At 40.7% G+C, this 22,952-nt stretch overlaps 1 protein-coding gene across 1 annotated transcript in view; it reads left to right on the top strand.

Moving 5' to 3' along the window:
- Positions 1 to 22,952, top strand: part of LOC307102813 (phosphatidylinositol 3-kinase regulatory subunit gamma) — a 91,155-nt gene that overhangs the window by 21,830 nt on the left and 46,373 nt on the right. The window lies entirely within an intron of this gene.

The following is a 22,952-nucleotide window of genomic DNA, read 5'->3' as shown; positions in this document are numbered from 1 at the left end:
TGTTTCTATCTCTCTATTCCTCTCCCTTGCTCTCTCTCTCTCTGTAAAAAAATAAAAATCAATAAAAACATTTTAAAAAAGATTCATCAGTTGCCCTAGCTAGTTTGGCTCAGTGGATAGAGCATCGGCCTGCGGACTGAAAGGTCCTGGGTTCGATTCTAGTCAAGGGCACATGCCTGGGTTTCGGGCTCGATCCCCAGTGTGGGGCATGCAGGAGGCAGCCGATCAATGATTCTCTCTCATCATTGATGTTTCTATCTCTCTCTCCCTCTCCCTTCCTCTCTGATATCAATAAAAATATAAAAAAAAATAAAAATAAAAAAGATTCATCAGTTAGGTTTTGAATAGTGGAAATGTGAACTGCTACAGCCATTTCAGAAAGCTTTGCAATACTATCTAGTAAAGGTCCTCTACTGGAAATCTGTTCTGTAGAAATAAAAGTATCAACATGTAAAAGTATATATATGCAATATTGTTTTGTTTATTTTTTAATCCTCACACAAGGATATGTTTTTTATTGATTTTAGAGAGAGAAAGAGCAACTTCGATGTGAGAGAGAAACATCAATCGGTTGCCTCTCATATGCACCCTGACCCGGGGTTGAACCCATAACCTAGGTATGTGCTCTGAACAGGATCAAATGTGTAACCTTTCGCCTTTCGGTGTACAGAACGATGCTCCAACCAACTGGCGTTTTTCTTTAGAATTGTATTTCTAAATGATACATTTTAGTTTTGCCTGGTTTTGAATTTCATATATATGGAATCCTCTCTAATAAAATGGTAATATGCAAATTAACCATCACTCTGCTACATAAGCCACGCCCACCAGCCAATCAGGGCGAGTATGCAAATTAACCCCAATCCAAGATGGCTACAGCCACAGAGAGCAAGGTTTCCCAGGTAACAGAGTAAGCCAAGCTTTCCATAGCCGTTGCAGGCCTAAACCTCCACTCAAGCTACAAAGTTTCAATTATAGAAGGTAAACAAATTCAAACAAATGGCAGCAGAATGGAGCTTGAGAGAGCAGGCCAGGGTTGCCACCGGCAACAGGGGAAGCAAAGCTTTCCGCACACCCTGGCTGGACTCACCCGCTTAAGGCTACAAAGTTTCAATTGTAGAAGGTGAATTAACTGCCACAGAAATGGCTGCCGGAGCCCCAGGCTTGGCTCCGCTCCAGGCTACAAAGTTTCTATTGTAGAAGGAAAATAAATTCCAGATACCAGGGCCTCCCCTTGGGTTGCCAGGGGGCGTGGCCAGCCTGCAAACCACCACAGGCCCCTCGCTCAGGCCGCCCCCCACCCTTATCTGTGACACCCTTCAGGGCAAACCAGCTGGCCCCCACCCGTGCAGCAGGCCTCTATCCTATCTAATAAAAGAGTAATATACAGATTGATCATCACTGCAACACACAATATAGCTGCCCCCATGTGGCCAAAGATCCTGCCCCCATGTGGACACAAGATGGCCACCACAAGATGGCCAGCAGGAGAGGGCAGTTGGGAGGCACCCGGCCTGCAAGGGAGGGCAGTTGTGAGGGACCCGGCCTGCAAGGGAGGGCAGTTGTGAGGGACCAGGCTTGCAAGGGAGGGCAGTTGGAGGTGATCAACCCTGCAGGAGAGGGCAGTTAGGGGTGACCAGGCTGGCAGAGGAGGGAAGTTGGGGGCAAACAGGCTGGCAGGGGAGCAGTTAAGCATCAACCAGGCTGGCAGCAGAGTGGTTAGGGGGTGATCAGGCTGGCAGGCAGAAGCGGTTAGGGGCAATCAGGAAGGCAGGCAGGCAAGCAGTTGGGAGCCAGCAGTCCTGGATTGTGAGAGGGATGTCCGACTGCCCATTTAGGCCCGATCCCACCAGGATCGGGCCTAAACGGGCAGTCGGACATCCTTCCAGGAGTCCCAGATTGGATAGGGTACAGGCTGGGCTGAGGGACAACTCCCCGCCGTGCACGAATTTCGTGCACCAGGCTTCTAGTTATAACATATATATCCTTTTATGGTTTTATTCAGCATTATGTTGAGTCATCTATACTGTTTTCATATAGCTGTAGTTTCTTTTTTTGTTAGTATATGGTATTTCATTGTATATCACAGTTAATTTCTACTATTTTTTTTTTTAGTTTAAATTCTTTATTGTTGAAAATACTACGTGTCTCTCTTTTCCCCTGTTGACCTCTCCCCACCCGCTCCCACCCCCCATAATTTCTACTATATCAAGATAATTTGAGTCATTTCTGTTTTGGCTATTATGGACAGTGCTGCTATGAACATTTATCACATGTCCCCTGTTTTCACATCAATGCATGTCTGCAGGGTATATTTAGGATTCAGAATTCTGTATATTTAGATTCTAGAATATGAGTATCTTCAACCTTTCTAGAGAATGCCAAACTACTTGCCACCATAATAGTGTATGAGTTACTCTACATCTGCAATAACCCTAGGTATTGTCAGACATTTACATTTTTTCAAATCTCATAAATTTGTAATGATCTCATTATAGTTTAAGTTCATTTGCATTTCCTTATTCCTAATAATATTGATCATCTTTCCTTTTTAAAAAAATATATTTTTATTGATTTTAGAGAAGACTAAGGGAGAGAGAGATGGAAATAGCAATGATGAAAGAGAATCATTGATTGGCTATCTCATTTTTTCATATGTTGGCCATTTGGTTATCCTCTTTTATGAAATGCCTTTTCATGTCTTTTGTCTATTTTTCAGCTGGATTGTCTGTTGTTGTTTTTTCTTATGGTTTTCTAGGAGTTACACGTTCTGGATATCAGTCCTTGTCTGTAACATATATTGCAAATAACTTCTCTTATGGTGACATTTTGAGTAGAGACGTGATGAAGGGTGTGAGGATAGCTGAATGAAGGGTAGTACAGATAGAGTGAACAGCAATTACAAAGACCTCAGGGCAGGAGGCGTTTTGAAATGTAGCAGGAGCAGCAAAGGATGCTTACCTGAAGTTGGGAAGGAGAGGGGTGAGAGGATCTCAGAAAAAAATGAAGCAAAATAAAAAAAAGACTCATGGAATATAACTAGTGAAAATGTAGGTTATGAAATCCATTCCTTGATATTACTACAAATAAATGAAAACTAGAGGCCTGGTGCACGAAATTCATGCACGGGGTGGGGTGTCCCTCAGCCCAGCCTGCACCCTCTCCAATCTGGAACCCCTCGAGGGATGTCCGACTGCCCGATTAGGCCTGATCCCACCCTCTCACAATCCAGAACTGCTGGCTCCCAACCACTTGCCTGCCTGCCTGCCTGATTGCCCCTAACCGCTTTTGCCTGCCAGTCTGATCACCCCCTAACCACTCCCCTGCCAGCCTGATTCACGCCTAACTGCTTCCCTGCCAGCCCGATTGCCCCTAACTGCCCTGCCCTGCTGGCCAGGTCGCCCTTAACTGTCTTCCCCTGCAGGCCTGGTCCCCACCAACTGCCCTCCCCTGCTGGCCTGGTTGCCCCCAACTGCCCTCCCCTGCAGTCCTGGTCCCCCCCAACTGCCCTCGCTTGCAGGCCTGGTCCCTCCCAACTGCCCACCCCTGCTGGCCTGATTACCCACAACTGCCCTCCCCTGCTGGCCATCTTGTGGCGGCCATCTTGTGTCCACATGGGGGCGGCTATCTTTGACCACATGGGGTGGCCATCTTGTGTGATGGAGTGATGGTCAATTTGCATATTACCTCTTTATTATATAGGAGGGTAGAATATGGTAAAGGAAAAAAATTGGAATATGATCAAATGAAAACATTGATTTGATGATGGCATTATGGGCAATTTCCCTCCTAGATTTGTTATTAAGTAGTAAAAGCAATGTTTAAAAAGTACATTTGAAAAGATTTATGAGTATATACTAAAGTTTGAAAAAATTAATCTTCAGGAAAATAAACTTGGAGCTGCCTCTTTCAGGCATTGATAAGTAGAAACTCTGTATTAGTTTCTTATTGCTGTCATAACCAATTACCATAAACTTAGTGGCTTAAAACAACACAAATTTATTTTTTGCAGTTCTGGATGTCAAAAGGTTGGCAAGCTATATTCCTTTCGGATGCTCTAAAAAAGAAATCTGTTTTCTTGCCCTTTCCTCCTAGAAGCTGCCTGCATTCCTTGGCTTCTGACCCCTCAGTCCATTTCATAGCCAGTAGTGGTCCATCCTAAATCAATCAATCCCCCCCCCCTCCTCTTTCTCTCTCCCTGCCATTTCTTCTCTGCTTCTGTTGTGTGCTATCTCCTTTTTAGACTCTGAAATTTCTGCCTCCCTCTTATAAAGATCTTTGTGATTTCTTTGACTCCCTTGGATAATTCAAGATAATCTTCTCATCTCAATATTCTTAATTATATCTGCAAAGTCTCTTTTGCCATGTTATGTAACATTCACAGGTTCCAGGGATTGGGATGTGGACATTTTTGGAGGATTATTAATTTACCACAGATTCTATACATTTGAGAATAAATTCACTAACTCTCTTGTGATTTGATGCGAGGAATTGGAAGTACAGATAAAAGAGAGAGAGTCCTTACTAGCAGAGAATGAGCTTGATGAAGGTTGTATCTTAATTTTGAATATCCTACAACATCTGCCATAGAGGGCTACCTTATAGTTAGCCTTACATGATGTGAGGGCTCTCTGAAAGATGGGAAACTTTTAAGTCATACTTATATGTAGTTGCTGCTTTGAGAGGAAAGAGGATTGTACTTTTTGTTAGAAGACTGGTTTGAATTTGGCCTGCTTAACAACTATGTGACATTGAATAGTTCTCATCTATAAAGTGGGAGTAGTAATACCTTCAACAAAAAATCTTTTAAAAATCCTCATCCGAGGACATGTTTAGAGAAAGAGAGAGAGCGAGAGAGAGAGAGACAGACAAATAGACTTGGATCAGTTGCTTTCTGTATGTGCAACTAGGGATTGAACCCACAACCCAGGTATGTGCCCTGACCAGGAATCAAACCAGCAACCTTTCAATGCACAGGATGAAGCTACTCTGGCCAGGCCTCTTTTTTTTAATTAAAAATCTTTAAATTGATTTTTAGATAGGAAGGAGAGAGAGAGAGAGAGAGGAGAGAGAAACATCAATTTGTTATTCCACTTATTGATGCATTCATTGGTTGGTTCTTGTATGTGCCCTGACCAGAGATAGAACCTGCGTATTCAGACTATGCTCTAACCAACTGAGCTACCCAGCCAGGGTGGGAGTAGTAATACTCAATTCACAAAGATTTTTATAAGAATTTTAAAATGTAATATATACACACACATTTGCAAATAAACATTTATGTATAAGGAAATAATACTTAGCTTAGTATCTGACATATAGCAGGCACTCTCTTTTCTTGACTGTTAGTGTTTTTGTGATAACGTAATAGGGAAATGTTAGAGAAATTAGGGTGAGGGGCATGTGCTAGAGGTTTTGCTAGAGGTAGCTGCACATCTCACTTACCAGAGGCTACCTGACTAGTGTGTTTGCCTCTAAGGTCAGAATGGGTAAGATTTTGGGATAAGGAAAGTATGGGTTAATATTTGTAGCTAATATGGTTGCTCACCATTCTTTTTCTATGACTCATTATACTTTTTCTGTGAGAAATTTCAAAAATTTGTTTCTGTCTCCAGGCTGACCGTTTTTTTTCTGCCGTCAGTAAAATTCCACTGCTGTTATTTCAGCATAATTATTATTGGATTTTCAGTTCCTCTCTATGGTAAGCCTAAATGCTGATGATTTCATGCATTAATTCAACAAATATTTATTGAGTGCCTTCTATCTGTGAGACACTCAGCACTAGAGCTACAAAGATAAGAAAATGTGTGTCCTCAAGGAGCTCACAGTTTTAGTACAAAGACAAGTCAACAGCTAAACTATAATGAAAAAGCTTTATATCAGAAGATTGAGAAAAGCTCTGGAATCAAAGAGGAGGTAGTGCTTAATTAGGCCTAAAGATGTGAGGGAAGGAAAAAACTATACACAACCTGAGTAGCTAGATAATGAGGGGTTGGGGGAGAGGGAGGAATGGGCTTTCTGTGAGGTACAGGGAACCATATGTACAAAGGCATGAGAAAGTTTGTATTTTGGGATGAGCTGCAGTTGATTTGGTGTGCGTAGGGTGAAAGGTGCCTGTGGAAAAATAATAGGAAATGAGCATAGAAGAGTAAGAAGGAACCAGACCATGAATGGTCTTATATGCCATCCTTAAGAGTTTGAACTTTATGCTATAGGTAGTGGGATACTCTCTTTTTTAAAATACATTTTTATTGCTTTCAGAGAGGAAGTGAGAGGGAGAGAGAGAGAGAGAAACATCAATAATGAGAGAGAATCATTGATAGGGTGCCTCCTGCATGCCCCTACTATGGATTGAGTCTGCAATATGGGCATGTGCCCTGAACAGGAATGGAACCACAACTTCTTGGTTCATGGGTTGATGCTCAACCACTGAGCAACACCGCCCATTAGTGGGGAATTCTTGAAACATAATATGCTAAACCAATATGATTAGATTTAGAACTCAAAAACTGAGGGGAAGGTAGGAAAAGAACAAGAAGATTGGTCTTGGAAAGCCCAGGGAGAGATTTTTAAGAAGGAAAAAATGGCTAACACTCTAAAACTTGAAGTAATTATGTAAAATAAAGATAGAAATGTTTATGCAGGATTTTGTTATTGAGAGGACATTAACAAGACATATATTTAATTAATGGGGTAGAAATCAAATTATAATAGACTAGAGGTTGCCCAGTGCACGATCTGGGGGGCCGATCTGGGGTGGGGTCGGGTGTGGGGAGAGGCTGCAGGAGGTTGGCTGGCCAGCCCTGCCCCCTATTGGGGTGGGGGATGTGATCAGGGGTGGGCCGGCGGGAGGGCAGGGAGGGGCTGCGGGCCTATTGTGGTGGGGTGGGCTGATGGGGTTGCTGCTGGTGGTGGTGGGGGGAACCGGTGGGGGCGTTTGGCCGGCAGGGTTGGAGAGTCCGATCAGGGACAGGCCGACAGGGAAGAGGGGCCTTAAGGTTGGCCGCGGGCCCCACCCCCGATCGGGCAGTTCACTGGCCACAGTGGGAGTCATAGCGACTGGTTGTTAGGTTGTATGGCCAAGAGATGCTCCATGCACCTCCTGGGGTGACTGGTCATTTGGTCATTTTGGTCATGATGCCTCTTGGTCTATTATTATTATGATTGAAGAGTGAATGGGAGATGAGAAAATAGTCTACAAGTATTGACCAGTCTTAGAAAACTTACTGTGAAGCATAAGTGAGAGGTAGATGGAGAGAGATGTAGATCTAAGAAACAAAATTTTTTTTTTGGTTAATGATAAAAGAATTGAACGTGTTTTGTTTTTGTGGAGATGATAAAGTAGAGATAAAGTTGAATATATATATGGGTGTGTATGATTTGATGAAACAGAAAGGTGATGAGTTTGGAAGTCAGGAGGGATTATTACCCAGGGAAGGAGAGATAACCTTTGTCTAACTTATAGGAAGAAGATGGGTTTGAAGAGAATGTAGGTTGGAAAATTGGGTGAGGTCAGATTTCTTTTTGCTGGTGTAGGGCAGTTGTGAGAGAAGAGATATATAGAGTGTTTGGCTTGAGATATGGAGTAGCTAGCCACTGGTCACTGGGTGGGATGGAAAAGGTCACTGATCAAAGGCATATAGATGAATTACTCATAGGATAGTTAATCTCAGTTAAGATGAAGAATTTATAAATTTGTAGTGGCATAAATTCCCAGCTTTTTGTGATTTCTTCAGCAGAACTCAGCAAATGTGGTATGGGAACAGAGGAAGCAGGTGGTTAGATTGATTCCTCATGGTTGAGAGATTTACGGGCTGGTGTGGCAAAAGAACAACAAGGAACTGGGTGGAGATAGTGACAAGAGAGGGAATAGTTAAGTATATTATGACACATTTATATCAAAAGCTATTTTGAAGCTCTCAAATTTTATATTTATAAAGAGCTTATAAAAACTTATTTTATAATGTTAAGGTAATAAAAGTGCTATGTTATACAAAAGTTTAGTAATGATCAACTGTAATATTCTAGGCATAATGATGCAACAGTGCTCTCACAACTAAAGAATATTGGTGACTCCTATTTGCACATAGATAATACTTTGACAGGAATTATTATCTTCACTTTATAGGTGAAGAAAATGAAATTTAGCCAACGTGACTTGTTGAGAGTCATATTTTGGTAAATGGCAGAGAGATAACTATTATAATACTTACTGATTATTATTTTATATATACAGTCTTTCCTAGTATTTTCCTTAAACATTGCTCTAATTTTCATTTTTCAATTAAGAAAACAGAGTTAGAGGAGAATAATAATATGAGCAATAGGTAACTAAAGTATCAAAAGAGTGATACTGCAATAGATAACTAAAGTATCAAAAGAGTGTTGACAACATTTAACAGGATAATTGATGGCTCAGTGGTTGAGTGTCAGCCTATAAACGGGAAGTCAAACGGAAGTCACGGTTGGATTTCCATAGGGGTTGTGGGCTTCCCCCCCTGGCCCCCCAGTCAGGGGCAGGAGGCAGGTGTGGGTGGCTGATCAATGGTTCTTTCTTATCATTAATGTTTCTCTCTCTCTCCCTCTCCATTCCTCTCTAAAATCAATACAAATATATTTTTATAAAACAGAGCTAGGAGGAACTATTATGATGTAATCAGACATTTTATAGGTAGGCATACAAGGCTGTTTAAGAGGCTTGTCCAAAGTTACATTGCTAGGTTATGGCCAAGTTATATTTTATTTTAGACCAGTAGCTTTCCTTCACCATTGATCTGTGAAAACGATAGGTCTAAAATGTTTCACTTTCATATATGTGTTTGTGAGCAATGCTAAGAAGCAGTATTCTTTTATGGGAATGGAATATGCCTAAAACTTATCATGCAGTAATCATCCTATTTTCCACTGGGGAAGTCCTTGAAAATATAATGAATTCATTGCTATCAGGAGGAATTATTATTATTGTTAGCATTTTTGGAATCTTTAAAGCAGTTAACTTTAACTGAAGAAATTTCTGTTTACCTATATTATATCATGTGAGTAGATTGTCAAAAGAAATGGAAATCTGAAGGAACTTAGTCTCTAGCTTAGGGAAAGGGAAAGGGGGAGGGGAAAATCACACTAGTCTTTCAACCTAAATGTTTTAAACTTCTAATTATTTAAATGTCATTTCTCCTAATTGTTGAAATCATTGTTTGTTTTGGTTGTGAACAGTTTTTTAGAAAAACATCTTTAAAGAAAACCAGCAGTATAATTTAAAGAAAATATTATGTGTGTCTCCAAAGATAAGATCATACTTCAATTTTGCTGAGCCAAGAAGCTCAACTAAAACTACTTGTTAGAAATTGCAGTTTTCTGTGTTGTGATTGGCTGTTGTGCTGTTTTCATTCAGAGTTTAATTTTGCTAACAACATCTGACTTGGTATTGGGATTTAGCTCACAAAGCAGGTTGGTTGTTAGGACATAGGAAAAGAGTTAGTGTTACTAGTAAGCATGCTACAGATAATTCATTTCAGTGGGAAAAAATAGTATTTGTCCATGCATGAGCAAAATTGTTCTGCATTTCAATGCCACATGCCAAATAGTTGGCGAACTCTGTATTTGAATGTGGCAACTCACTGATGCAGGAGGGAAATTTTGTTTAATCATTGTCTTTTAAAAAGAAGCTAGTTAAAGCTGTCCATTGTTTCCCTTTTAGAAGGATGAAATGTTTTTGTTTATTTCCTTACTCTTGTTTCCATAATTTTATTTTTAGGGTTTTAAAAAGCTGAAGATTTAATTTAAATAGATTTTTTTTGTTTCCCCTGAAGACAGTTGCCTGATCAACCAGTCATTTTTTTCTAAGCATTTATCTATATCTAAGATTATTATATTTAACATCCAGCATAGTTCTTATTTTTTTATTTTATTCTTCTAAAATAAAATATATTTGTGAGTTTAGGAGATATATTTTAATAAAATTATTTAGTTATATTATTTCTGTATTTAAAACCTTGCATAATTTCTGATTATTCAAAAATATATATACTGGGAATTTTGTTGTTGTTGTTACCTGGTTCCTTAGCAGTGGCTAATTAAAGCTGGTTTAATGTTTCCAGAAATTCAGAATATCTTTCTACTATTGTGATGAGAGTACCATGGCTAAAATTTTCTATTCAGATAGTCAGAATTTATCATCAGATGAAATATTTTAGGTTTTTAAAAAAAGAAATATTTTAGATTTGTCATGTGTCTTTGAGAAATCATTTGCATTTGACAACATTTAAAAGGATAATCTTGGTGTGTACTTAGTACACAATACCCTCAATACCATGTAACAATGGTTTATATGAATGAAATACTTCTTAAACTGAGAATTTTTATGTCAAGGATATTGTAGAAGATGAGATTTACTGTTTTTAGGGTAAATGTTAAGAAGTTGAGAAAGACAGGGATATGTTATAAGAGCATTGCACTTTCCTTTATTTCTTCTTAGTTGATTGAGCAGAACCAGTAAGTAAATGTAGTTTAATGAGTTAACTGCAAATAGGAAACAGGAATTAGTAATTTATTTCTTCCATTTCTTTATGAAATTAAATACAATTTCTCACCTACTATTTTACCATCTCTAGTTATGCTAAACCAGTGGTCGGCAAACTCAGTCAACAGAGCCAAATATCAACAGTACAACGATTGAAATTTCTTTTGAGAGTCAAATTTTTTAAACTTAAACTTCTTCTAACTCCACTTCTTCAAAATAGACTCGCCCAGGCCGTGGTATTTTGTGGAAGAGCCACATTCAGGGGGCCAAAGAGCCGCATGTGGCTCGCAAGCCGCAGTTTGCTGACCACTGCTAAACTATCAGTAAACTTCCAGTAATTAGGCCAAAAGTGGGAGGGACTTTTTTCTTAATACAGAGATGACTACTTTTATGCTTATAATTTTGGTTCTGTATGTGTTAACCTAGGTCTGGTTTAATGATAACTGAAAGATCCTGTGAATGGTTAATAAATATTTTTGGTGCCTACTATGTCACCTTTGCTGAGTGTAGGGGAGAAAAAAAACTTTTCCTTTATAGTTCAGTTATTGGGGCCTGTAAATTAAACTGACATACACCAGGTTAACAGGAAAAAGAGTTTATCACTTATACACATAGGAGTTTCACAGAAAAACAGTGAAACCCCAAAGAAGCAGTTAGGTAGGGCAGTGGTCGGCATACTGCGGCTCGTGAGCCACATGCGGCTCTTTGGTCCCTCTTCCACAAAATACCACGTGCGGGCACGCACGTACAGTGTGATTGAAACTTCGTGGCCCATGTGCAGAAGTCGGTTTTCGGCTCTCAAAAGAAATTTCAATTGTTGTACTGTTGATATTTGTCTCTGTTGACTAATGAGTTTGCCGACCACTGAGGTAGGGTAAGGAGGCAATCAAAGATAGATCTCCTTGATGATACTCCAACTGGCCTGGGGAAAGGAGCCTATAACAGATTTAGAAAGAATGGCCAGAGAAGTAGAAGTAGTACAGGAGAGTGTAGGGTCTCAGATACTGAGTAAAGAGGGTGTTTCAAAAAGAAGAGAATTGTTAACAGTATCAAATGCTACAGATAAGGGCTGTGAAGTGTCTACTAAATTTAGCAACAGGGTCACTGACCTTGGTAAGAATGGTTTTAGTGGAGTTGTGAGGTTGAGAGGCAGGATTGCAATAGATTGAGGAGGCAATTTAAATGGAGAGGCATTGTACAGCTCTTTGAAACACTTGGGAATAAAGGAGAAAAGAGGCCCTAGCCGGTTTGGCTGAGTGGATAGAGTGTCAGCCTGTGGGTTCGATTCCAGGCTAGGGCACATACATGCCCAGGTTTCGGGCTCAGTCCCCAGTAGAGGGCATGTAGGACGCAGCCAGTCAATGATTCTCTCTCATAATTGATGTTTCTATCTCTCCCTCTCCCTCCCTTGCTGAAAGTAATAATAATAATAATAATAATAATATATATGTATATATTTATATATAAAATATATATATACATATATGTATATATATATATATATATATATATATATATATATATATATATATAAAAAGAAGAGAGGACAGGGATTTATGGACCCCTCTTCCTCAAAATTATGTGCAAACTGTGTGTGTATGCACATTTTGTTGGGAGAGAAGTCTTGAAGCTTTTACCATCTCTTCAAAAGAGTTTATAGCCCAAAAGAACCACTTCTATCAGGAGGCCTGTAGTTGAGTTATTTGGTATATTTACAAACTTGTAGGAAAGGAGCCAGGAATAGGGTACAGGAGGACTATAGTATCTCTGGTGGTAAAAGGAAACGAAATCCCAGAGCATTTGATAGAGGGACTAATTTAGAAAAGAAAGGAGAAATGGGTGTAGATGCACATAAATTAATAGGTGAACAGCAGAAAACTGAAGTATTCGGAAAATAATCTCTGTTATGTGGGAGGTGAAATGGGGTCTACCAAAAATGAGTGAAGAGAGGTAGAATATGATGTTTGAGGAGAAGGTTTGAAATAGCCATAGAGAGCAGTTAGAGAGAGGGAAATCTAGGGCAAGATTTTTGAATCTTGTTGAGGTACTGTGATTGGAGATCATTATTAGTGAAACCAAATTGAAGATGATGTAGCTCCTAGTGCACCCCCCCCCCCCGCCCCCAACCTTCCTCCCTCCTCCCCCCAATAGCCTAAGGAGAGACCAGAAAAGACGTGCAAATGGATTGAGCTATGGTTGTGGTCTTCACAGATAGTTGTAGTTGGGAGGATAAAAGGGACAAAAAAGATAAGGGTATTAGTTAAGAAAGAGAGGGAGTGAAGATATAGAAAGTAATGAGTTTTGCCCTAGCTGGTTTGGCTCAGGGGATAGAGTGTTGGCCTGCAGACTGAAGGGTCCCGGGTTCGATTCCAGTCAAGGGCACATGCCAGGTTGTGGGCTCGATCCCCAGTAGGGGGCGTGCAAGAGGCAGCCAATCAGTGATTCATCATTGATGTTTCTATCTCTCTCTTCCTCTCCCTTCCTCTCTGACATCAATAAAAATATATTTTAAAAAAAGTAATGAGTTTGAGGAATTGGACTCTCATAAAGAACAGAGGGGGAGTACTGGAGGAAGTGGGAAATCTGTAGAGAGAGAAGTCAGGGCACATTTGTGGGATTATGAACAGGATTGTCATCCTAAGTTTTTGTTAGTTTATTTTTTAAATCAAAATTACCAGTTGTGTTTTAAAAAAATCCACAGAATGCCCTAGTATCATTCTGTATCAACTGAATCAGAATCTCTAGGTATTTGGACAAATGAATCTTTATTTTAAAAGTTCCACATGTAATTTACAGAAAAATTTTAAAAATTACATATAGGAAAATTTATTATCATTGTTGTACAGGTCAGTGAGTTTTGGCAAATGCATAGTGATGCCCTTTAATAGGATAGAGCAGGTAGGAGGAACAGGTTTGGTGAGGAAGATATATTTGTTTTTGAACACCATCTAGTTTCTTTAATATTTTCCTTATCTCTTAAGTGTAGATCAGGTGGATACACTTTTTCTGTAAGGAGTCAGTTATTAATTAGGCTTTGTGGGCCACGTGGTCTCTGTTGCATATTCCTTTTGTGTGTGTGTTATTTCCAACCATTTAAAAAATATAAAAACCATTCTTTGCACTGTACAAAACAGGCAGAGGGCCATAGTTTGCTGACCCCTGGCAGATAATTGATACAACAATAAATCAAGCTCTGATTTGTAGGGTTTGCTGATTTTTGAAGTATAAATAATCCTACCATGGCTGACTTTAAGCTACCAATGTAATTTACTGAATGCAACATTTGAAAGAGATGTGTAGGCTCTGGCTGGGTGGCTAAGTTGGTTAGAGCGTCGTCCCTGACAGAACTACAGAACTCATCTCAGTATAACATCAGATAATCTATCATTTTTCTTTCAATATACCCCCTAAATCTCCCTTGATTCTTTTGCTAGAATCCCACTGTTGTTTTCAACTGTCGTCCTGGTGCTTCCAATCACCCTTATCCTGGGGATTGTATTTGCCTCCATTTTCCTGTATCTTACACTATCTTCTTTCCTAGGTTTATTTTTTCATTTTGATAGAAGCATCCTTCAGGAGCTTCCTAAGAAAGTGTGTCAAGAGTTAATTGTTGCCCAGCCTGCTTGGATCAGTGGTTGAGCATCAACCTATGAACCAGGAGGTCAAGGTTTGATTCCTAGTCAGGGCACATGCCCTGGTTGCAGGCTCCATCCCCAGTGTGGGGTGTGCAGGAGGCAGCCAATCAATGATTCTCTCTCATCATTGGTGTTTTTATCTCTCCCTCCCTCTTCTTTCCTCTCTGAAATCAATTTAAAAAATACTTTTTAAAAAAAAGAGAAGTTGTTTGAGACCTTGTATGATTGAAAATGTCAATTCTACCCTCATAGGTACATAATTGATCATTTCAGAGGGTATATAATTTTAGGTTGAAATACCGTTTTCCCTCAGAATTTGAAGGTTTTTTTCCAGTATCATTAATTTCTAGTGTTGTTGTTGAGGAATCTAAAGATATTATAGGCCTTAGTCCTTTGTGACCTGTTCCCCCACCACCACCACCCCCCCCTACCTTATGATAGATGAATTTTAGGACCTTCTCTTTATCTCTGATGTGAAATTCCACATAGCTGTTCCTTGATGTGGGTCTTTTTTATTAATTGTGTACATACTTTGAATACATGTGTGGCACTTTCATTCTGGAAATGTATGTCCTTCATTTCTGAAAAAATTTTTTTTATTTTTAATGTTGTTTTTTTTCCTGCTTTCTGGAACTTCCGTTAGTTCAATGTTGGATCTTCTGGGTTTATCCTCAAAATCTCTTTTCTATTTTTCAGTACTTTCTCTTTTGTTCCACTTAGTTCAAATTTATCTGCCAGTTTGTCAATTGATTTTTTTAAAAACCTCTATTATAATTTTAATGTATAAGGGCTCTTGTTCTTTTTTTATTTCTATTCTTTTGTTGTTGTTAATCCTTACCCATTGATTTTTAGAGAAAGTTGAAGGGAGGGGGAGAGACACAGAGAGAGAAACGTCGATGTGAGAGAGACATATCGATCTGTTGTGGTTGCCTCCCCTACGCTCCCGACCAGGGCGGAGGATCCAGCCTGCAAGAGAGGTATGTGCCCTTGATGGGAATTGAACCCAGGACCCTTCAGTCCAAGTGCCGATGCTCTATCTACTGAGCCAAACCAGCTAGGGCAGGGCTCTTTTTCTTTATTGATTTTTAGAGAGAGGAAGGGGGAGAGAGAGAGAGCAAGAGAGAGAGTGAGAGAGAGAGAGAAATAAAGAGAGAAACATTGGTAGGTTGCCTCCCATATGCACCCACAACCTAGGTATGTACCCTGATTGGGAATAGAACCTGCAACCAACTTAGCCACTGGCCAGGGCAGGGCTCTTGTTCTTTAATGTTACTTCATTATAGATCTAGTTTGTGTTTCATATCCTTTTATATTTCTAAGGATATTATACTGTGAAGATTTCCTTGAATTCTTTGTTTACTCCTGTTTTCTTTTTTCTGTTTGTTTTGGCCGTTGTCGTTAATGTTTTTAAAACTTTTAAATAATTTATTTAAAATTTATAGTTGACATATTATATTAGTTTCAGGTGTACAACATAGTGGTTAGACATTAATTAATAATAATTTTAATATCTGATACATATTGAAATTATCTAAATTGCCTCCATAATTAATTTATATAACTATGTTTCTGAATAAAAAGTCCCGTAAAATTGACATTGAATGTTGCTTTTGTCTGTTTTCTGTAATAGTCTCTAGTCACTTTTTAAAATGTATTGACAATTTAAAAAAATGATATTGACTGCACAGCTGGTGTGGCTCAGTGGTTGAGCGTTGACTTATGAACCAGAAGGTCAAGGTTTGATTTCCCGGTCATGGCTTATGCCCAGGTTGCGGGCTTGATCCCCAGTGTGGGGTGTGCAGGAGGCAACCAATCAATGATTCTCTCTCATCATTGATGTTTCTATTTCTCCCTCTCCCTTCCTCTCTGAAATCAATAAAAATATATTTAAAAAAGTAAAAAATAAAATGATATGACTTTAGAAGAATACAAATCACCTGGCTTATTGAATGCCCTAAATTCTTTATTTACCTGAGTATTTCCTCATGATGTCATTTAACTTGTTATTCTGTTTTCTGTTTTTTAAGTTTATTGATACTCATTTCTGAAGTGATGGCTTTCTTCATATGTCTTACAGGTTTTTTTTAATATTTTGTAGTAAATATACATAACATAAAATTTATCATTTTGACCATTTTTAAGCATATAGTTTTGAGGCATTAAGTACATTTACATTGTGCAACCATCACTATCTTCCCAGAACTTTTTATGTTACCTAATTGAAACTCTGTACCCATTAAACAGTAACTCCCCTTTCCCTCCTCCTCCCGCCCCCCAGCGCATGGAAGCCACCATTCATTCTCTGAATTTGACTACTTTAGGAACCTCATATAAGAGAAACCACATATTTATCCCTTTGTGCCTGGCTTGTTTCTTCAAGGCTCTTAATGTCTTTATGAAGACATATCAAAGTTTATCCATGTAGCATATGTTACAGTTTCTTTCCTTTTAAAAAGCTTATTTCTTATTCAAGAATGAGAAATTAAAAAGCTAATTGGAGCCCTGGCCAGGTAGCTCGGTTAGAGAGCATCGTCCTCGATACACTAAGATTTCAGGTTCTATCCCCTTTTAGGGAACATACAAGAATCAGTCAATGAATGTGTAAGTTGGACAATAAAATCTCTCTCTCTCTCTCATCAAAAAAAAAAAAAAAAAAGCTAATTGGAAGGCCCATGTAAGTGGGCAGGATGTGTTAACTAGAGGCCTTCATTGAAAGGTGATAAGATAATCTCTTTTTCATGGGTAACCACAAAATATCTGTATTTTTAGGTCTTTTGCAAGGGGTCTTATCAGTTTCTTCAGAGAAAAAATCTCCCTAAATTCTGCCTGGAGGCTTACTGTTCAGAGAACTGAGATGGGGGAGGGGTTGGGGGACATTTACCTGTCTAGTGGACTTCTCCTTAATTCTGTTTTCAATTTGGGACTTACCCTAGCCCCAGCTGTGCTTAGTGTTTGGGATTTCTTTAATTGTTTCTCTGGACTGATGAGTTGACAGGCAGCCTTTATCAAGGGTGGGGGAGGGGTATTGCCCAGTTGCATGGGGAGGAGAACTGCTCTTTCTATAGACTTTCAGCCAGTCCTTCTATTTTCAGCTCCATCTCTCATTCCTCCCTTCAGAGATGCATTGTGCCTCCAATTCTTTTTTTTTACAGGACTTTTTCTCTCTTCAGGCTTAGGTTTCAGTTTTTGCACTTCACCAAGTCAGATTCATCTGGTTGCTTTACCTGTATTAAAGTTTTGTTGCTGCCCTGGCCAGTTTGGCTCAGTGTATTGAGTGTCGGCCTGCAGACTGAAGGGTCCCGGGTTTGATTCCAGTCAAGGGCATGTACCTTGGTTGCGGGCACATCCCCAGTAGGGGGTGTGCAGGAGGCAGCTGGTCGATGTTTCTCTCTCATCGATGTTTCTAGCTCTCTATCCCTCTCCTTTCCTCTCTGTAAAAAAAGTCAATAAAAAAATATATATATATTTTAAAATATATTTTATTGATTTCTTACAGAGAGGAAGGGAGAGGGATAGAGAGCTAGAAACATCGATGAGAGAGAAACATCGACCAGCTGCCTCCTGCACACCCCCCACTGGGGATCTGCCCGCAACCAAGGTACATGCCCTTGACCGGAATCGAACCTGGGACCTTTCAGTCCGCAGGCCGACGCTCTATCCACTGAGCCAAACTGGTTAGGGCTGGGATTTATTTATCTTCTACAATTGAAACTTTGTAGCCTGGAGCGGAGCCAAGCCTTCTGCTTGCTCCATGGCAGCAGCCATTTCTGTTGGGATTTATTTATCTTCTATAATTGAAACTTTGTAGCCTTAAGCGGAGGCCTGGGCCGGCCAGGGTGTGTGGAAAGCTTGGCTTCCTTCATTGCCGGGAAAACCCAAGCCTCTCTCCTGCTCTCTCCGTGGCCGCAGCCATCTTGGTTGGGTTAATTTGCACACTCACTCCTGATTGGCCGGTGGGCGTGACTTGTGGGTGTAGCAGAGTGGTGGTTAATTTGCATATTACTCTTTTATTAGATAGGATATTAGAGGCCTGGTGCATGAATTCATGTATGGATGGGGTCCTGGCAGCCTGGCCAGGGGGTGGGGACATGGGTGGTTGGCTGGCCTGCCTGCTGGTTGAACTCCTGGTCGAGGGAACAATTTGCATATTAGCCTTTTATTATATAGAATATACACTGAGTGGCCAGATTATTATGTGTTCAGAGATCATCATAATCTGGCCACTCAGTGTAGACATTTACACCTATCTAGTTCTCTGAATTTATATCAATATATGCATTTCTAGTCCAAACCAGAGTGTTTATTCTATTTTTTTTTTTTTTTTACCTTTCTATATTTGTAACTTTCATTTTAGACTGTGAGAAACCTGGCTTCTATTATCTTTTTAAAAAAGTAAGTTTTTATTGATTTCAGAGAGGAAGGGAGAGGGAGATAGGAACATCAGTGATTAGAAAAAAATCATTGATTGGCTGCCTCTTGTACACCCTGTACTGGGGACTGAGCCTACAACCCAGGCATATGCTCTGACTGGGAATCAAATAGTGACTTCCTTGTTCATAGGTTGATGCTCATTCACACTGGCCAGGCTCTATTATCTTTAATGGTTTTACTTATTTTATCCATTTCTCTGTATGTACCCAATCTGTTATAGCTATTGTTGCATTTCCCCTGCAACCTCCCATCCCCCACCCAAGTAGAAATTTTTTTTCACCCTTATCTGGCTTTGCCCCTCTGCATTGGGATGCCTACCTCCAAGGACTATGTCTCCAATACTGTGCCATCTGGGCCCCATGCCACTGCCCTTCCATCACCCATCCCAGGCTGTCCCTGTGAGGATCCACTCCTCACCTCTCAAGCTCTGAGATCCTGTGCTATGTTTCTGCCCTTCTATATGGACATAGTCCTCTCTCAGCTGCTTCCGGCTCTGACACCAACTCTTGGCCATTATGACCAGCCCCACTTAATGGCGTTTGGACTGAATTATTTGTGAAGGAGAGCCACATTATCTTTTGAGAGACAATTAAGTTGTTGTTGTTTTTTTGACATCTGTTCAAAATTAAACGTTAGTGCTTTATAAGAAGGGAAAAAAAGTTTTGGTCAAGATGATGGCATAGATAAATGTAGTACTCACATCTTTCCACAACCACATCAAAATTACAACTAAATTACAGAATAGTCATCACTCAGAGTACCTGAAATTTGGCTGAACAGAAGTCCTATACACAATATAAAGAAGAAGCCACATTGGGACTGATAGAAGGTGCGGAGGCATGGAACAGACTGGTCCCACACCCACATGTGGTGGTTAAAAATCAGTAAGGGTATCTTGGCTGTGGAGATCCTCCCCTAAGTGGTCCCAGGCCCCCCAGCCCAGGGTTCCACTGCCAGAAGAGAAGTTTTCATAACTTCTGGCTGTAAAAATCAGCGGGGATTATGGCTGAGGGAGAGATGGAGGGCTCCTCGAGTTCCAGGCATTCCTCTTGAAGGGCCCACACATGGACTTACTCAGACTCGCTCAGAGCTCCAGTGCTGGGGCAGCAGCTCATAAGTCATCAGGGATATATGGGGAGGAACTGAATTGTCTGGTTTCAGGATTAGGGTTAGAGGGGCAGCTTTCTCTCAGACAGAAGTGTTAGTAGCGGACATTGATCCATTGAGCTATCAGGATGGCACCATATCTGAGTCTCCATTAACCTGGGTAATAATGTTAGGCACCCGCTGACCCCCCAGCCACCTTAGTGGTTCCCTGAAACTTGGGCTCACCCAAGCCATTTCCAGTGGCCTTTTTATACAAAGGGCCTTTCTTAGCTCATGCTTCATACTTTTGTAAAGTCTCTCAAATAAGTAGCATTTGGTATGCAGTACCTCTTGCTAAGTGATCCCAGACCTGGCATTAGCGGCAGCCAGCCTTGGTTTGCAGCTTAGCCTCTCTCTGGGCACCTCCAAGCCCAGCAAAAGTAGCAGCCATCTGCAGATCACTCTGTAGCTCATGCCAGGTGGCTCTGGGCAGGGGACAGGCAGTGGCTGACCTTGCACCACCTGGGAGGTCCCAGAGCCAGTGCACCTGGTGACAGTTTCAGAACACCCTGATTACAACCCAGCCACTTGCACCAGTGACATACTCAAGGGGCAGACTCAGCAGGCACCAAAGCCCCACTGAAGTGAGTCCTGCTTCATGAGGTCAACCCCTGAACAGCAGCTGGCCCTCACAGTGATGTGCCAACAGGCCCTCACAGTGATGTGCCAACAGCAATCAAGGCTCAACTACAGTAGGAAAGTGCACACAGTTCACCTGGGGTACACCTGGGGCTCCCAGCTCATGTGACTGGGGAGGCTGTGCCACTGGGCCCTACAGGATACCTACTATATAAGGTCTCTCTACCAAGTCCAGGAGATGTAGTAGCTTTATCTAATACATAGAAACAAACAGGGAAGCAGCCAAAATGAGGTGACAAACGGGGCCTAAGTGAAAGAACAGGAAAAATCTCCAGAAAAAAGAACTAAATGAAATGGAGGCAAACAATTACCAGATACAGAGTTCAAAACAATGGTTATAAGGATGTTCAAGGAACTTAGTGGGAACTTCAGCAGCATAAAAAAGGACATGGAAACCATACTCTGGGACAACTTCAAGTTTACCAACCTTCTCATCATGGGGTGCCAGAAAGAGAACTCAGAGAGCAAGAAATTGAAAAAATAATGATGGAAAACTTCCCTAACATGATGAAGGAAATAGATATATAAGCCCAGGAAGTGCAGAGAGTCCCAAACAAAATTAACCCAAAGAGGCCCATATGAAGACACATCATAAAACGCCAAAGGTTAAAGACAGAGAACTTTAAAAGCACCAAGAGAAAAGCAGTTAGTCTTCTACAAGGGAGTGCCCATAAGACTGTCAGCTGATTTCTCAACTGAAACTTTGCAGGACAGATGGGATTGGCACAAAATATTCAAAGTGATGAAAACCAAAGATCTACAGTCAGATTACTATAACCAGTAAAGCTATTATTTAGAATTGAAGGACAGCCTTGGCTGTTGTGGCTCAGTTGCTTGAGTGTCCTCCCATGCACCGTGAGGTTGCTGTTCGATTTCCCTGTCAGGGCACATGCCCAGGTTGCAGGCTCGAACCCCAGTATGGGGCATGCAGGAGGCAGCTGATTGATCTTTCTCTCTCTTTCTATCTAAAATCAATTCTACATAATAAAAGGCTAATATGCAAATAGACTGAATGGCAAAACGACCAGTCACTATGATGTGCACTGACCACCAGGGGGCAGACGCTCAATGCAGGAGCTGCCCCCTGGTTGTCAGTGTGCTTCCACAGGAGGAGCGCTGCTCAGCCAGAAGCCCTGAGCTGGGCTCACAGCTGGTGAGCACAGCGGTGTTGGTGGGAGCCTCTCCCACCTCTGTGTCAGTCGCACATCCCCTGAGGGCTCCCAGACTGCGAGAGGCTCAGGCCGAGCTGAGGGGACTCCCTCGCGTCCCCCTCCGGGACCACCCCCCCCCCCGCATGAATTTCGTGCACTGGGCCTCTAGTAAAAACATACTTTAAAAAAAGAATTGAAGGACAGATAAAGAGCTTCCCAGACAAAAAAAGCTAAGGGAGTCATCACCACCAAATTAGTATTACAGAAATGTTAAAGGTCCTTCTTTAAAAAGATAAAAAATATGGCCCTAACAGGTTGGGCTCGGTGGATAGAGCATTGGCCTGTGGACTCAAGGGTCCCGGGTTTGATTCCGGTCAGGGGCATGTACCTTGGTTGCGGGCACATACCCAGTAGGGAGTGTGCAGGAGGCAGCTGATCGATGTTTCTCTCTCATCGATGTTTCTGACTCTATCATGCTCCCTTCCTCTCTGTAAAAAAATCAATAAAATAAATAAAAAAATATGAAAAATAAGGTGGCAATAACTACATATCTATCAACAATTCCTTTAAATGCAAATAGATTAAATGCTCCAATCAAAAGACATGCACAGTGGCTGAATGGATAACAAAACAAGACTTTTTCATATGCTGTTTACAAGAGACTCACTTCAGATCAAAAGACACATAAAGACGGAAAGTAAAGGTGTAGAAAAAGATATTTAATGAAAATAGAAACAAAACAAAACATGAAAACTTGAGTAGCAATTCTTAAACCAGGCAAAATCAATTTTAAAATAAAAAAAAAAGTATTCTTTTTAGAGAAAGTGGAGGGGGGGAGAGAAGGGGGGGAGACTGATTTGTTGTTCCCTTTATTTATGCATTCATTGGGTGATTCATGTATGTGCCCTGACTGGAGGATCGAACCTGCAACTGTGGGGCATAGGGATGATGCTCCAATCAACTGAGCCACCTGGCCAGGGTCAGACAAAATAGACTTTAAAACAAAATCTACAACAGGAGACAAAGAAGGACCCAGCAACTCCACTTCTGGGTATTTATCCAAAGAAACCCAAAACACTAAATCAAAAGGTCATGTACATCCATATATTCATTGCAACATTATATTTAATAGCCAAGATATGGAAGCAACCTAAGCGTCCATCAGCAGATGAATGGATAAAGAAGTAGAGCATATATACAATAGAATATGACTCAGCCATAAAAGAGAATGAAATCTTAGCATCTGCAACAATATGGTTGGACCTAGTGGGTATTGTGCTGAGTGAAATAAGTCAGAGAAAGACAAATGCTAGATTATTTCACTTACATGTGGAATTTAAAAAACAAGCAGAACAGAAACAGATTTACAGATAAAGAGAATATTTTGATGGTTGCCAGCTGGGAGAGGGATTGGGGGATGGGTAAAAAAGG

The sequence above is a fragment of the Cnephaeus nilssonii genome (genome assembly GCF_951640355.1).
Source record: "Cnephaeus nilssonii genome assembly, chromosome: 7".
NCBI classification, from domain to species: domain Eukaryota; kingdom Metazoa; phylum Chordata; class Mammalia; order Chiroptera; family Vespertilionidae; genus Cnephaeus; species Cnephaeus nilssonii.
Note: the sequence above shows the minus strand (reverse complement) of the source record. Positions and strands in the feature narration are given on the sequence as shown.